Consider the following 17,386-nt stretch of genomic DNA (forward strand, 5'->3'; position numbering starts at 1 on the left):
TCTAAATAAATAATATTTTTAAAAATAATTCTTTATATTAAATTCCCTGTTCAAATTCCTATGTAGTCTCTTTCCTAAGTTGACCTGGACTGATATAAGCTGAAATGAAATGTAAATAAGAACTGATTATAGACAGGATAGACATTATATTTGGTGTTTTATATACATTATCATTTTTAATTCTCACTAAAACTCCATAGTGCAATTTCTCTACAGTAAGGAAAAAAGAGGCTCAGAAAAACTATACAAATCCAGGGCTACTGACACTAAAGTTCCTGCTGGTTCTCTACTATGGCATTTAGTTTTCTTCACAAAATCTCACAACACATTTTTAAGAAACTGAATGTCTACATATAGAAAAGAACAGAAGGCCTGACTTCTACCCTCAGAAACAGTAGTGTGCATAGTTGGTTGCTTGGTGCCTAGACTCAAGATTTAGGGATGTCTCTGTTGTCCACAACTGGTGCTAGCAGCTCTTTTTAGTTAACACTCACTTATCCACGGAAAGTTCTGAGTTTTGGCATGTGCTGGGTGTCATGGAACAGCCCCTCTACTGCATACCCCAATGTGCTCAGCATTCAAGTCTCTAAAGAACTTCCCTGGTGGACGACACTGTCACAACCACTGATAGAAGAAGTATGCCCTGTATGACTCCACTGGGAAAGGACTCTTGTAAGCTTGAGCCTGGCTTCCCCTGAACTTTGTCCTTGCAGCTTTTTCCTTAGCGAATTATGCATATTATGCCCTTAAATTACTATAAAATTTATCTGTAAATGTGACTATATGCTGAGCTCTAGTAAATCATTGGATCTGTGACAGTCTTGGAACACCCCCCCAACAACCTACAACATATCAAGCTCATTGTTAAATTCTGTAAATATACAGATGACTAAGTCCCCTGCCCTGAAGGAACTGTCCAATCCACTTAAATTTCCTTTCTTTTACTTCTCTGATCTTCACTTCTTAATCTGTTCATCATTTAAAATGGACTAAATACATTTCCCTAAGCAAAAATTTCATCCTTAGTGAAGTGGTGCTAAATAAATATTTAATAAGTTCATCTGGCAAAAATCTGAGATACAGAGCTCTAATAAACTCAAAGACCATCATATTTTCCCTTTATTTTTTGATCTTACTGTGTTGCTCAAAAATAGACAAATCTTTGTACACTGCTGGTGGAAATGTAAATGAAACAGCAGTCACAGAAAACAAGTCTGGCAGTTACTCAAAAATAAAGAGCTACCATATGATCCAGCAATTTCATTTCTAATACATAGCTCAAAGAACAAAAGAAATGGTACTCAAACAGTTGTACACTCAGGTTCAGCAACACTATTCACAAATGTGGAAAAGTGAAAGCAATCTAAATATCCATCAACAAATGAACAAATTATGGTTTATACATACAAAAGATTATTCAGTTATTAAAAAAGCTTTTGTTTTTCAAGGTTTATTCATGTTGAAGTGTATATCAATATGCCACACACAATGAAGGAAGTGAGGCACAAAAGGACACATACTGTATGACTTCACTTATATGAAATATCCAGCATAGGTAAATTCCTACTAATAGAAAGCAAACTAGTGGGTGTTGGGGCCAGGAGAAAAGAGCACATAGAGGGTAACTGATTAATGGATTTGAGAGTCTTCTAAAGATGATGAAAAATATTTTCAATCAGTTACCAAACTATGTGGTTGCAAAATACAGAATATGAATGTACTACCAAATTTTTCATTTAGAAAGGCTAACTTTATGTTACATAAATTTCATTGCAAAAATTTTGGGAAAAAATTAAGTACATAATAAGATGCAACTGAAGAAAAGCAACCAAATGTTATCTGAATGAGTATCTGCAGCTTCAAATAAAATCACCAGAGCCGAGGAGATAGCTCAGTACCTGGCAAGTGCAAAGGCCTGAGTTTAATCCTCGGTTCCGACAAAAAATAAAAATAAAAATAAAATCACCAGTAACTGCAACAGATATAAATTCAAAATTGTTCTGTAGCTATCCTGGAAAACTGAAGATTCAAAGTGGTTCTAAAGAATGATATACCTTTCAGCCATCTTCCAGTAATTTGCCAAAATGACTAACACAAAGGGCAAGAGGAGGGGAACCAGTATATGAACCAGGCCTTTTAGAAAACATGGGGTTGTTCCTTTCGCTACATACATGCGAATTTACAAAAAGGGTGATACTGTAGACATCAAGGGAATGGGTACTGTGCAAAAAGGAAGGCCTCACAAATGTTACCATGGCAAAACAGGACGAGTCTACAACATTACCCAGCATGCTGTTGGCATTGTTGTAAACAAGCAAGTTAAGGGCAAGATACTTGCCAAGAGGATTAATGTATGTATTGAGCATATTAAACTCAAAAAGTCATGATAGCTTCCTGAAACGTGTCAAGGAAGATGATCAGAAAAAGAAGAAAGCCAAAGAGAAAGGTTCCTGGGTTCAACTGAAACGCCAGCCTGCCCCTCCCAGAGAAGCACACTGTGAGGACCAATGGAAAGGAACTTGAGTTGTTGGAACCTATTCCCTATGAATTCATGGCAGAAACTGGAGACTTGCTCTGCCATTCAGCACCTAATTGGCAGCGTAAGTGATCTAGGTCCTATATAAAAATAAAATCATCCTGTATTGGAAGGGTGGTTTTCTTAGTTGAACAGGTACACAGCAGATTTTCACTGAACCTAGTAATGATGTCTAGCCTTTACTTTTCAGTATTTTCTTGCTGAAAGATATTGCTGAGGTACTGTGCAGGTGCATACCCAAAAATTCAAATATTTATAAAATATTTATATTGGCTTGAAGATCCTGTAAATCATCATGGGGAAAAAATACATCAAAATAAATGGAAGTCACTTCAGAAACAAACAAGTCCATTTCAGTTAAATAAACTGTTTAAAGCACAAAAAAAAGAAAAAAATAAAGAATGATATAGATGTATCATTCATAGATACAGATGCAGTAAACTATGTACGTATTTATTCCTAAAAGAAAAAGATTAAATGCTTTTAAATTATAGTTTTATGTGTAATTTTGAATATTATACAAATAAATTAATGAATATTTTAGGTAAACAATTGCCTACTTATTTCATCAACTTGCTTGAAGTTTATACATTTTGAGGCTGGGATGTGGCTCTTGCCTTAGAAAGCAAGCACGCAAGCAAGCAAAGCTTATATATTCAGATTGGCCCACTCTCAACTGAAAAACATCATAAGCCTTATATTCAGGATTTCATCATATTCAGGCCTATATAAGATATTCAAATATTTTTGGTCTTCAAGGATTTATTTCAAAATGTTTACAGTGATCATATGCTTTCATGGTGAGTTTGGGTTTATGAGTGAAATTTGGTGGCAAGAGAGTCCTGTTATTTATATTTCTAACTTTTCTTTCTTTCTTTCATTCTTTTCGTTCGATCGTACCAAGAAGCGAACTTTTTAACAATTTCTGAACAATGAGCTTGTATTATTTTAACTTAACCAAAAATTGAAGGTAACAGTACCTACCACATAATAGGACCACATCCTAGTTATATGTCACAATTCCCTCCAATGTGTGGTATGGAGCAGAAAGTCCAGCTGTCAGAAATCACACTGACCTGAGATATTCCTCTGGGACTCATTTTCTTGATTATGAGAAATTTGTTCCTCTTTCAGCTTCAGATTCTTCAGCTTTTAAATGAGAGCACCTTCTGCCTCACGAGGACTGTTACAAGGACTGATAGAGGTAATATATGCAAAGTGATAGACAGATAAGATACCTCTTTCTGAGTAGGTAGCCTTGCTAAAAAACAATAATACATCTATATCCATGAGTTCAGCATATGCTGATCAACTGACCAGATGAAAAATGAGTGGGGGAAGATGGACACATGTCTGTATTGTACGTAACAGATTTTTTTCTTCTCATGATTCCCCTTAAACAGCATTTATAATATATTAAGCATCATAAATTAACTTAGTGATAATTTAAAGCAAGGATCCCCACCAGGGTTCGATCTCCAGCACCACATGCCCGCTGGCCCCACCCCTGGGCATGTTGAGGGGGCCACCAAATCTAGGCATGGTGGCACATGCCTGTAAGCCCTGCCCTGGGGAGGCTGAAAACAGGAGGATCACTACGAGTCCGAGAAGTATAGTGAGACCCTGAACCAAATACATTAAAAAAAAAAAAAAAAAAAGCAAGGCTCCCCAACCTCCAACTATTGTCAAATACTAGTCTATGACTTCTTAGAAACCAGGCCACACAGCAAGATGGGAGTGAGGGCAAGCAGCAGATGAGCACACAGCTTCATCTGTATCTACAGCCATTCCCCACTGCTCGCATTACTGCCTAAGCTCTGTCAGATCTGCAGTGGCATGAGGTTGTCATACAAATATGAACCCTACTGCAGTGTGCTTGTAAGGGACCTCAGCTGCATGCTCTCTGTAAGAATCTAATGCCTAATGATGAACAAAGCCGAGTTGGTGATGGGGAATGTAATTATTATGTATCGTATATTAATTTTTTTAAAAAAAACTAAATACATTCCCCTCATCTGTGGAAAAACTGTCTTCTATGAAACTAGTATATAGGGCCAAAAAGGCTGAGGGCCATTGTTTTAAAAATTACAGGATGATGTGCATAGGCTACACAAAAATGCAACATCATTTTATATAAGAGACCTGATCACATTTTGGTATCTGAAGCAATCCTGGAACCAATTCCTACAGATACTGAGAGACAATTATATTCCCTTTTAATTGAAGATGGAAATTCAAGATTCAGATTTACTGAAGTTAAGTGACATGTCCAAGGTCTCACAGGCAATAAATAACAAAAGGGCCTAAAACCCACATCAGTTTCAAATTTGGGGTTCTTCCAAGAAATACGAAATTAACTTTGTATTTATATAGATCTGAATGGAACAGCAAACATGATTATATGATTAAATATGTCAATTGATAAACATGAACAAATTAGTTTATGTTGTGATATTCAATTCCCACTGTTGTTTCACTAAAGACTCCATTATTTTGGCATTAAATTTTTTTTTTAAAAAACTACCTTTTAATTAGGCTCAGAGTATAAAGGAAATCTATCCCAAAGGATCATTTTGCAATGCTCAAAACTCCTTTTGAGGAAGTTAACATGTTGAATATCATACTCTTAACAATTTTGTCCCAAAAGTCAATATAGACAAAATAACAAATTTTCTTTAATTGATGCATGCCAGCTATTTCAATTTAGCTTTTAGAACAGTCTTTGTTACTCACAACACTATTCAATATGATGCCAAACCAATTCTACTGCTTATTAGCAGAGTTACTTAGGATAAGTTATTCGACTTTTCTGGACCTCAATTTTTTGGTCTGTAAAATACATAAAATGTTACTATACCTACACTATGCAAGGATGTTAAAATGAGGCATAATGTACACCATGCACTTAGAAGTGCAATTACCCAATAGAGAAACACACACACACACACACACACACACACACACACACACAAATTCACATGAGTTCATATTCCTCTCTTTCCTCTTAATCTCCTATGATTTCTATGACTTTTTTTTTTTTTTAAAGGTACCATTCTATTGTATTTCCTACTACTGCAACTTTCACTACTGGCTAAAACCACCAATTCTCAAATTGAACTCTCTACCATTTACTTCTGATGTTCCACAGCAAGGCATGGAACTTCCTCTTACTGTACCTATTCCCTGGTAAAAAAGAAAATACTCATTACCTATCAACATAATGATTTGATGATAATTACCATATTAGTTCTTGCAAGAACCATTGTAAAAGATTACAAACAAAAATACCTGAGTTTTATGGTTTTATTTCTTGAGACTTAAGGGTTTTTTTCCATAATTTTATTGAGAAACAAATAGCAATGAGACAGTTTCAAATCAAATTGGTAGGACAGTTTCAATGATTAACACATTGCATACATTGGTTAATTGCTGTACAAGATGCGGACATGATATCCTATCTACAAACACCATTAGAACAAATCACACTATTCATTAAGAAAATGTAACTATGTATCTATCCTAACCACTTTGAATACACAGATACAAAATGGACATTCGTCTGTATACCCTTTTTTTGTTAAGTTCCATTATTTGAATATTATAGGTGTGTTAACTCAGCAAAATAATCTAAAAGAGTTCAGTAGTCCATAATAGTATTGGGTCTTCCGCTTGACTGGCAATGCCAGAAATTGTTGACCTGAGTCCCCTACAACTCAACATAACAGCATGGCTTTACTTCTTATATATTGTTTTTATACTTTTCTGCTGGGTGGTTAAGACCAAGGTAAAGCAGGACCTATACAACGAGAGTTGTAGCTTTTGAGTCTGATAAGGTCAGTGAAATCCCCTCAGGATTTATCCTGAGATCCTGTACCTCAGATTGTTTGAGACTTAAGTTTTTTAAAAAGCTAACTTCATTTTTTAAAAACATGGTCAACTATCAGGAATTCATAGGGTGCTGCCTTTATTAGAATTCATCATCAGATCACTTAGTTCCCCCATGTGCTCAACTCTTCTCAGCTTCTGCACTTCCTCCTCTACTGCCCTCTTTGGTTAATTGTCTCCATTTAATGAAAGGTACTTCGTAGGAAGAAGGGAGAGAGAACTATAAGCACATTTTTTCTTTGAGTACAATTAATTTTTGAGATAGCTGGAAGATGGGCAAGAGGCAAAGAACCTGAAGAGATGGGATACTATTGAGACTCAAGTGGAGCCCTTTCTGAGGAAACAGAGCTACTCTACAGATTTATTAACAAAAGCCTGAAGATGTGAAAATGAAAGGCTGTAACTTATGCAGACTCTACAAAGTGCTAGATAATTAATACACATGATATCATGATCTGGGTATCATTCCAGTATCAAGTAAGAAGAGGGACTCAGAGAAGTTAACTGAACCAAGGTCAAAGAGCTAGTGAATGGCAGAGCCAGAAGAGTAACTCTATTCTTTCTATTACACTGCATTTAGTATCTTAGTCTAGACAAGCCTTTATCCATCCAGCAGTAGCAAAGGTTAAGCACATGCACATCTACACACTAGCTTTGCCAGACTGCTTTCCTTTAAGCAATGTAAATAACTAAGAGAATTCATCTGTAACATGTAGTTATCACCCAAGTATTACCAATGATAGAACAAAAGTAGTACTTCTTAAATTTTAAAGTAAAGACAAGTTACTGGGTACCTTGTTAAAATGCTGACTCAATTCAGTGAGTGCACCTGAAATTTTTTCATCTCCCAGAAAATGACGATGCACCTGGTACTCAGGCTAGTCTCTTAGATTATACTGAGTGATTCCCAATTCCTAACTGATCATCTATCATCTTGCAATAATTTAAAAACTATAGGTTTCTGGACCTCTCCCTCCTGGATTACATGGTGTCTGGAATAGGTGAAAATTAACTCTAATACAGAATTTCAACTGCTGAACTATATATTACATCCAAGTATCTTCTATATCAATTTTGTAATTTCAAGAAATGTACAGTTATTAATGATAATAATTAGCAGTTACTGGCTGAAAACATCTAAAGTTAAAATGCTTCACATATCAACTCCTCAAACCACTCTGTAGGATTGTTTAACTATAGCACTATCATTCCCATTTCACATATGAGGAAACCAGTATACCAAGAAACTTGTTACATCTTTACCTAATAGCAAGTAGCAAACCAAGGGTTCATACTTGAACCAATCTGATTCCAGAATCTATGCTCTGAGACAAATCACGTAACACTGCTTCCCCCATTATCCAACAATGTCACTGATTTTAACAGGCACGCTTGAACAAATAAATTCAAATGGGTCACCTCAAAATATGTTGCCTTGAGAAGGTGGTGTACAGGCTTATCCTCATCTGCAACCATTACCCAAATATCACTGCAAAACCACATAATCCAATGGCTCTTGATCTGAAAAATGAAACCTAACTTCAGAACCTAACTGCAATAAAAGCTCGTCACTGGAGTATGGATTTGCTTTTTTCAACACCACTACCAAATCAGGAAAAGACAATTCAAAGATATATAGTGTCTGATAAAAGCAGACATTTTTAAAATAAAAAAATTAGTGTTTGACACTGAAAATGTTTTCTTCATCTCTCATCTCAGAAGCTGAGTTCCTTATGTTTTGCGCAATGGTTGTATCACCAGAGCCAAGGTGACTATTTTGAAGGGCAACACTTATTTAGAAGCACAGTTCTACTTGATTTTTAAAAATCAGCCTGTCATACTAAAAAAAAAAAAATTACCTTCCCTATCAATAAAAATATGCAATATGCTCAGAACAACTGTCTTGAAGCATGCAGTTTTTTTGTCTGCTGCAAAAGCAACTACTTTGATTTTCTTTACAGCTTATTCTATTTTTTCACAAATGTGGTATATATATATATGTGATATATATATATATATCCTTCCATATAAAATAAATACCATAATCAATCATTAATGAATCATTTAGCTGCATCATACCAAGATATATATATATCCAAAATATGCGCACAAATATTGTCACACACGAGGGATAAAAGCATACACACATATTACAGGGTTATGACTATTTTAAAAATACCACATTTTCACTTCTGATGAGCTCCTCTGTTAAATAAATATGTACTTTTTCAACAAAGAAAATATTCTGCAAATTCAGAATGATTTACAAATTTTTTTTAAAAAATCAGGCATTAATGCAGATCAGTACGATTTCACACAACCAACCTCTCTGCTTCAACTGGACTCCCCACATCTTACTGAAGCCACAGTTCCCCTGCACAAACTCCCCCTCCGGCACCCCCCACACACGCCCTACTCCCCACCAACCTCACAGGGGTTCCTGGGCTGGTCCATGGAATCTGATGACATCACTCTCCCTTCCTTCCTGGAATTCTAAACCCTGCTGCTCTCCCCTTGCACACAGCTACCATCTCCATGGCAACCTCACCTCCTCCTGCTTCCCTATTGGCTTCGTGGAGCAGGATACACAAAAAGGTTTTCCGTTCTCCCCCTACTGCCTGCCCCCAAAAAATGATGCTTTCAACAGGAACTTGAGTTAAATTTAGCTACTTGGTACTGAAAGTCCTCTGAGGAGGAATATACAGAGAAACTACCTCCTTTCTACATTCCACCTTCCCTCAACCGCACTACAGAGTCATTCCTTCACTTCCTTCTGCCTCGCTCCCAACCCAAAACCAAGTCATGATATGTACTGTTCCTTAAGGACAGCCAAAATGCCTGCCACCACAAGTATGACTGGCACAGAGAAAACTCACACACTCACCTCCTCCCAAGAGGGGGGTAGGAAAGGAGAAAGAGAAGGCATGAAAAGTACACAGGAAACTTCATGTGCCAAATATCAGTCTTCTGCTGTTTCCTTCTATATCAAGCAAAGAAGCAGAAATGCCACGCCTAAAGAAACAACAGTGTACTCTTTCAGAAGACCAAATTTCATTGCTATCTGCCTGATTTGATTTCCTCCACCATGGCAAGAAAAATAGGGAAGAAAGTGACATAGAAAAACTTCACACTTCTCTAACCAAATACACAGCCTAGAACCATAAATTCTGGGTCCAATTTTACTTCCCAGAGATTGACCTATTACATAAATTGGAGCAAATTCCTATATGTTGCATTTAAAAATTAGCACCCATACAAAGATGTTACAAGAATTAATGACAAGATTAATGTAAAGTAGTGTAGGTTAGGTCCCTGAATTGAAGGACTGAATAAATAAAAGAATAAAGTGACTTCATTATTAATTCTTGTAAATATAATCAGAAATTTTAAATCCCCACAAAAAGAAAATGAACCACCAGAAAATTACCTTTTATAATCACAGATATGCCATACAACATGCATGATCTCTTGAATCACAATCGGCTCTATACATGTTTCCACTTCTGGTAAAATCTAGCAATACTCACTTCAACCACCAGCCAATCTGTGACCAGTACTCAGCTTTGGAGCTGGCCCTTTTTCATTCTTTTTTGCTGCTTTTGGTTTTTGAGACAGTCTTACTCTGCAGCTCAGAATAGCCTCCTGAACTCAGGGAAATCCTCCTGCTTCAGCCTCCCGAGTGCTAGGGTTACAGACCTGCACCACCACCTCCAGTTTTTTTTTTTTTCTTTCTTATCCAAATTCTAATTTTGAAATTGTTACTCACTTTCCCTAAATGACAGCTGCCATTTCTAGCTCAGCTGCCCACTTTGAGTTCCAGTGAAGTAATTCTTTCTCAGAGCCATATTTGACTGCTGAATACTAAGTCAATCTAGGAGCTATGTCCTATATAACTCTAAATGACAAAGCATCAATTGTGACCAAATAGGAAAGGCTATAAGCAAGACAGTGACTTCTAGAATGAAAGGGGTAGACCCAACAAAACTGTATTTTCAGTTTGCAAGGTAGACTCAGCTCCAGGGCACCAACTTTTCAGAAAGTAAAAAAAAATAGAAGACACAGAAAGAAAATAATTAGTATACTCCTAAGAAAGTCATCTGCTCCAAACAGAGTGTAAATAATGAACAATTAATAAAATCAAAATACTATACTAGTGAACACACACAGGCATCTACAAAATACTTTCTAACTTCCATGGAAAACACCAGAGGATGTGTTCATTCTGTGCAGTGCTAATAAATGATAAATCACATTCCATGGGGCAGGTGGGGTGCAGAATGGGATTAGTCTACCTCCTAGGATATTTGCTCTTTTTCACTCCTTGCTGACTCTTAACAAACCAATCCTCTTATAAAACTATTCCTCTGGACATCACTGTCAGATGTCAGATGATGCAGGGCTAACTATAATAAGCACTATTCTTCTAAAGAATCTTCTTTATACTCCAAAAACAGATTGTTACCTTATTCCAATGATGAACCTTTTAGAGCTTTCAATGATAACAAACATCAAGCTATAGGACAGTGTCATAGATTTGCCACCACTGCCTTATTCTATCTGGGAAGACTAAGCAGTTACCATTATAAAATCTATCAATAATAGTCAGAACTAAATGGATACCTGTAATTAAAATTCTACTTATTCCCTTTATTTAAATACATATTAGGAGTACTTGTTATGTGCCAGGAGTTTTTTATGGATTGTCATTTATTTTTGAAAAATAAAAATCACTAAGTTGTATATATTATCTCTATTTTGGAAACAGAAAAGGGGTTCCAAAGATGTCAGTACGACCAACATCTATGTAACTCATTTTTTAAAGCCAGAATTCTAACCCAGATCTATTTAAATTCCAAACCCTATCCTTTTTCTATGTGGTCTCCCATTTACAGTTAAAGTTGGAAAAAAGTATCTAGAAATTACTTTGCACCTGTGTTCTCTAACATTAGTAAAACCAAACATTTTTAACATCAAGGTTAAACTAAAAATTTTTATGTATTTCTAACAATATTAGGCACTAAGTAGGCACTCAATTCTTATTAATTTATTATTTGAGTCTTATTATTCTGAACCTCTGGACAAATGTTAATGAATCTACTTGGAACTTTTTAAATTAAAATTGGCTTGAGAGATTTGTGCTGAAATGACAAAATTTCAAAGAACATATTGTGGAATCTAATTTTATAATATTTGAGATTTTCAAACTTATCACAGCCATAAAGGCCCAGTAATAATGCCATACTACATGTGCAGTCCTCTGTGGGTGGGTGGGTGTGTTGGTTGATTTATTTCCTATTAATGGTTTTGTAGTGTACAAGCCTGAATCAAGGTCCCTAAACATGAGCTTTAACACTGAGGTATATCTCCAGCCCCTCCTCTGTTGGTTTTAATCTATAAACCCTGATGCAATCAGGGTCTATACCTTAGATTTATAATTTCTATATTCTACATGAAGAACCAGAGCATTTCTCTAGAGATTCCACTAAAATTAAATCAGCTGATTAAAGGACCATGTAAAGAGGTCAAGGTCATGTGTCTGATACTCATATGAACCAATTAAGTGTCACTCTCTTCTATAGCAACAACATGCACTGTTTTAAACATACACCCTTGCTTTTACTGAATAATTAATATAAACTACTACTATTTTAGGGGGGAAAATTTAAGGCATGCATGTACTAACATCAAACATTATAATTAGCTTTTATTCTTTAAGAAACAATTCTTTCAGAAAAATAATGCCCCATCAGTCCTTTCTTTCAATATTTGCTGAACATTTAACATGTGCTAGTAGATAATTTCAAAAGGCTGATACTAAAGGACAAATGAGCACAACTATGTGTGATACGCAACACAGCAGAAGTGTACAGACTGCACTGAGAATGGTCACAAAGGAATGGCTAGTTCTAAAAGTGAGCATGGAAAATAAATGTATTAACATAAAGAAGAAAACATTCAAGAATGTTATCAATAAACAGCACAACAAATTATGGAGAACATGAAGTATTTTATGAAGGTCAGGTTGAGAATGGAAGAATGACTAGTTTATAGAAGACAAAACCATATCAATTAGTTTGTCTATCCCATCAGATTAGGTTTCCCTGCAACCTTATATTGAGTTAGGTTTTCCATAAAGGGTCAAAACATTTTAGTAATTCTCTTTATACACTCCTTGACAAGAATAAAAACCAAAATAAGTTAAATCCTGAAACTGAAGGTTCAAGGCTGAAAACCCTCAGCAAAATGGTTCATTTTGTCAGAAAAGCAAAGGCCACACTTGCTGTAACATGAAACAGAGTTAACATTTTATTTTGCTCAGAAGTGATTTAAAAAGTGATCCATGCAGATGATTTATCAAATCTACTTTCCTCTAGCTGTTGAAAACTGTTGATCCACGTACGGTGGTTTATGCCTGCATTACTAGTTGCATGGGAGGCAGGGGCTGGGGGATTGTGAGTTCAGGACTGTGTGTACGCCAGACAACACAGGCACTTGAGCAAGACTCCATCTCAAAATGCAAAGTACCTGGGGATGCTGGCCTGCATACACCTATAATCCTAGCACTCAGGGAAGCTAACAGAAGGATCACAAGTCTGAGCTGTACCTGAGCAACTTATCAAGACTTCACCTCAAAATTTTAAAAAATAATTAAAAGGGCTGGGGAGGTGATGAAGTTCAATGATAGAGTGCCCCTGGGTTTGAACCCCAATACCACAAAAAAGTAAAATAAAAAGAGCACTTGCCTACCATGCCAGAGGCCCTAGATTCAACTCCTAATGCCCCCAAAACAAAAACAAAATCTATGTTGAATATTTGACAAATTTAGTTTTTGGGGGGTCTTGTTTGTTTATTTTGTTTTGAGACAGGGTTTTGCTATAATTCTGGTTGACCTTAAACTCATTATGCAGTCCAGATTGGCCTCAAGCAGCAGTCCTCCTGCTTCAGCTTCCCAGGTGCTGGGATTATAAGCATGCACCACCACACCTAACTAGATTAATTTTTTTAAAAAGCTCCTTCATCTCCACACAACACCTGAAAACACAGAGACACAAATGTATGTGCTTATATATCCTATCAGCTTGACAAGCAAGAAACAATATATACAGGCGCACAAAGCTATTCATCAGCTATAGCAGTCCCAGAACAAAAGACTTTTTTAGGTAAACTTTTTATTGAAGCATACTAAGCAAACAATCTACTGCTGAGCTACATCCCAAGCTCTTTTTATTTTGCAGGATGTCACTAAATTGCCTGGTCTAGCATTGAACTTGTAATCTTCCTTCTTCAAACTCCCCAGAAACTAGAATTACAGGTAACGTTTTATTTTAGTACTGTCCTAAGCTTAATGGAGTCAGTTTATCATTTGTCCCTCAGAGTTACTGGCTGTATCCTGTAGAACATCACAAATATAATTGTCTTAATGTAAAAATTTTAAGACGGTAGTATTTCATAAGCTTATTTTTTAATTATATATGTACATACAAAATACATAAGTCAAGTTTCCATCAAATAAGTCAAACAGCTCAAGCGATCTGTGTATAATTTTACACCAAATTAAATTCATCAAACTTTTATCAAGTGCCTTTTATCCAGCAGGAGTGTGGTAGGTGCTACAAGACATTAAAATACTTGAATATTAGCTACTATGACTTGAATATAGTTTAGAGCGCCTCCCAAAGGCTCCTGTGTTTGGGACATCTCTCAGAAAGTGGTACTGAGATGATAAGGCTTTCAAGAGGTAGGTCATGGTGGTGTTGGGTTGGTAGGGCCAGGGTGTTGAGGGTGTACCCACGTAAGGGATGATATTCTCATGGGACTCTCGCGTTCTCTCAAGTGCAAGTTGCTACAAGGGCAAGCCCAACCTCTGAATCGCAATCTGGCCTCCTTCCTGTCTGGATGTGGTTTCTTCCTCCCACATTTATTCCCGCCATTGTGGTGCCATCCACCATGAGCTGCTGATGCAGGCAAGATGACTCTTACCAGAGCCAGTGCGATGTTGTTTGGACTTTTAGCCTCCATAAGTGTGAATTAATATACTTCTTTTCTTTCATCCAGCCTCAAGTATCTCATTATCAGAATGAAAAACAAATATAATAACTGTAGCTGACAGCATGACACTCAAAATATTAGTTGTACTGAGTATTTAAGTAAAACAAGATTTTGGCCTCAGAGCCCCAAAATATGTAATTTCCAGCAACCTCAACTATTCAAATAAATTTCTATTTCAACAAAGACTAGCATTACTCTACTACTGCAGGTGCTTCTTCAATGCATCTATCTAAAAACCACATCACTTGGCATTTTTATAAAAGTACAGGAAAAATCTTAAAAAGTTAAAATTCCAATATTTTCTAGCTCAAAAAAAAGAAATACCTAAATGCAGAAATTACACAACTTTTCCCAGAATAAAAAGAATCTAGGTCATTCTAGCTAGAAAAGAGAACAGAAAACGTGTATATACATACCCACGTGCTTTCCTACAGCCACATAAACCTCCAATTTCTTCCTAAATATTTTCCAGGTTTCTCACCCCATAACTGCTTAACAATTTCTTGCTGGATTTGGGAGTAAAGGTTAGGCTTTTTAAAGGCCAATCCTAAGAAAGGGTTCCGGTAAACTGAAGATTAAAAGTATACATGCTCCTGGGGGCCAGGGAGATGGCTCAGTAGAATAAGTGCTTGCCTGGCAAGTGCAAGGGCCTGAGTTCAATCCCCAGTTCCGGGGGATGGATATATATATATATACACACACACACACACACACATTCCTTTTCATAAAAGAAAAATTTAAAGAGGGTCAATTCAAGATGTAAAGTTATAAGGAGTTAAAGGAAAAAAAGTCATTAAACCCATTTAAGCAAGCAGGGAGTTTTAAAGCAAACAGTGTTAGAACTTTTCATTATTTTATTTCATGATAAGCCTCAAAATAGATTTGTATTTCTCTTCTACACATGCAAGAGGAAAAAGAACAAGCCTGCTAATTTTAGAGGTCAAGGTAAATTCAAAGTTTCAACAGCCTAGACTTCCAAGTCTTAAATGCATCTTCTGAAATACAGTAGAATCCATCAGTGGAGCTTATGACAAAACATCTAACTAACGTGGAAAACAAAAAAGAAAGAAAAAAAGCTACAGAATTAAAACTTCTATGGAGTAAATTTTCAGGCATTCCTCTGAGGCAAAACAATAGGTAAAAGAACAGCTAGGATCTAATACACCAGCATTGTGAATACAATGTGACAAACATACAGCCCTTCCCTCCATGAAGGTCAGTCAAACTGAGGCAAAAGACATTACACCAACTAAATAGTTATAAATCAGGATGAACACTAAAGATAAACAAAGCAAGTAATCTTCAGAGTAATCAAAGCAAAGATAATTCACACAACACCCTGTCACTTTCAACTATTTTTTCCCAAGGTCTACTACTGTGTCTACCCTTAACCTATGCTCCATATGGGTGAGTATCTTTGCTCAAGAAAATCACTACCTTTTCAGGATGCAGATTAAATTCAGTGCTGTGAAGCAGGTACCTCTTGCACATAGCATTGCTAAGTATTTGACAAGTAGACACCCCAAAGTTACGCAGTATCTCAGCAGTTGGGAGGCTGAGGTAGACAAATCACTGTTAGCTCAAGACCAGCCTGGGTGGCTACCCTGCACCTATGGGACCTACCGGTCCCAGCCCAGGCGCAGCATGGGTGAGAGCCTCTTCCACCCCCTCGGGATGCCCCCCACAACTCCGCAGCACCTCCCCCACCCCGCCAGCTGAGTAGGAATTTCTGCCACGTTCTGAAACCCCCAGATCTAGTCCTAGCCCAGGCCCGCCCAGTGAGTGTGTGGGTGAGCTTCCTGCTACTCTGCGCCTGCGGGACCTACTGGTCCCAGCCTAGGCGCAGCATGGGTGAGACCCTCTTTCACCCCCTTGGGATGCCGCACACCACTCCGCAGTAGCCCCCAGCCACCCTGCCCACCGAATAGGAATTTCTGTCGCATTCCTGGAACCCCCAGATCCAGTCCTAGCCCAGGCCAAGTGAGTGTGTAGGAGAGCTGCCTCTCCCCCCTACTACTTCTTGTCCCCTCCAGACTCAGCTCAGGCCTGGCATACAGGCCTGGGGTGAAACCCTGCAGCTGCAATCCCTGCAGAGAATGTAGGGGACAAAACCACCCAGCTAGTCCAGGAGCAGAACATCTTGCCAGAGGGGCACAACAGGTCCACCCCCAAGGGCAGCAACAGGGAGGAGCTGAACACAGCAGCCAGACCAAAGCCAGGCACAACTGGATAAATCCAAAATTCATAGATCTGCAACTGAATTTCAGTAGGTGCTAAGGTTATACCTGCACCAAACATCTACAACAAAGGTCAGAAGACAGTGCTACACAAAATGACAACAAGAAAGAGCAAAATGCAATCTCAGAACCCAAGCCCACCCACAATAAGTGCAGAGGACACTAACACAGAACAAATTGTGAATCACACAGTTAATGAATCAATGGCTTCAGAAATAAAGAAACAGCTGCAGAAAGGTATAGAGGAACTCAGATTGGAAATGAAAAAAGAAATCCCTGAATTAATAACATCTGCAGTAAAGAATCAAATGTAGAAACATGGAGGAAAGCCAATGCTCATCCAGAACAAGTGCAGAGGACACTAGCTCAGCTCAACTGTATGAATTAATAGTGTCTATACTAAATAAACAACAGCAGAAAGTCAGAGGAACTCAGAGCGGGAATCTTTTCTACTAGCTCAGCTCAAATGTATGAATTAATAGCGTTCATAGTAGATAAGCATCAGCAGAAAGTTATAGAAGAACTCAGAGCGGAACTTTCTGAAATAAGAAAAGAATTCTCGAATCTCATAGCATCTGAAGTAAAGAATCAACTACAGAAACATAAGAAGGAAACCCAATCTGAAAAAACACTACAGTAAAAGAATTTATACCTGCTTCTAAAGAAGACATTGATTTAA

The 17,386-nt window shown here is 37.3% G+C and overlaps 1 protein-coding gene across 16 annotated transcripts in view; it reads right to left on the reverse strand.

The window, feature by feature from the left end:
• Window positions 1-17,386, reverse strand: part of Rbfox2 (RNA binding fox-1 homolog 2) — a 305,574-nt gene that overhangs the window by 208,095 nt on the left and 80,093 nt on the right. The window contains exon 1 of one of the 16 annotated variants that reach the window (XM_023719033.1): window positions 8,747-8,767. The exons of the other annotated variants lie outside the window; for them this stretch is intronic. The gene's annotated coding sequence lies outside the window, so the exon portion shown is untranslated. Of the gene's footprint in view, window positions 1-8,746; window positions 8,768-17,386 lie in introns of those variants that run through there. 16 annotated transcript variants of the gene reach the window in all.

Source organism: Octodon degus, unplaced genomic scaffold, assembly GCF_000260255.1.
Source record: "Octodon degus isolate 3935 unplaced genomic scaffold, OctDeg1.0 scaffold00064, whole genome shotgun sequence".
Classification (NCBI taxonomy): Eukaryota; Metazoa; Chordata; class Mammalia; order Rodentia; family Octodontidae; genus Octodon; species Octodon degus.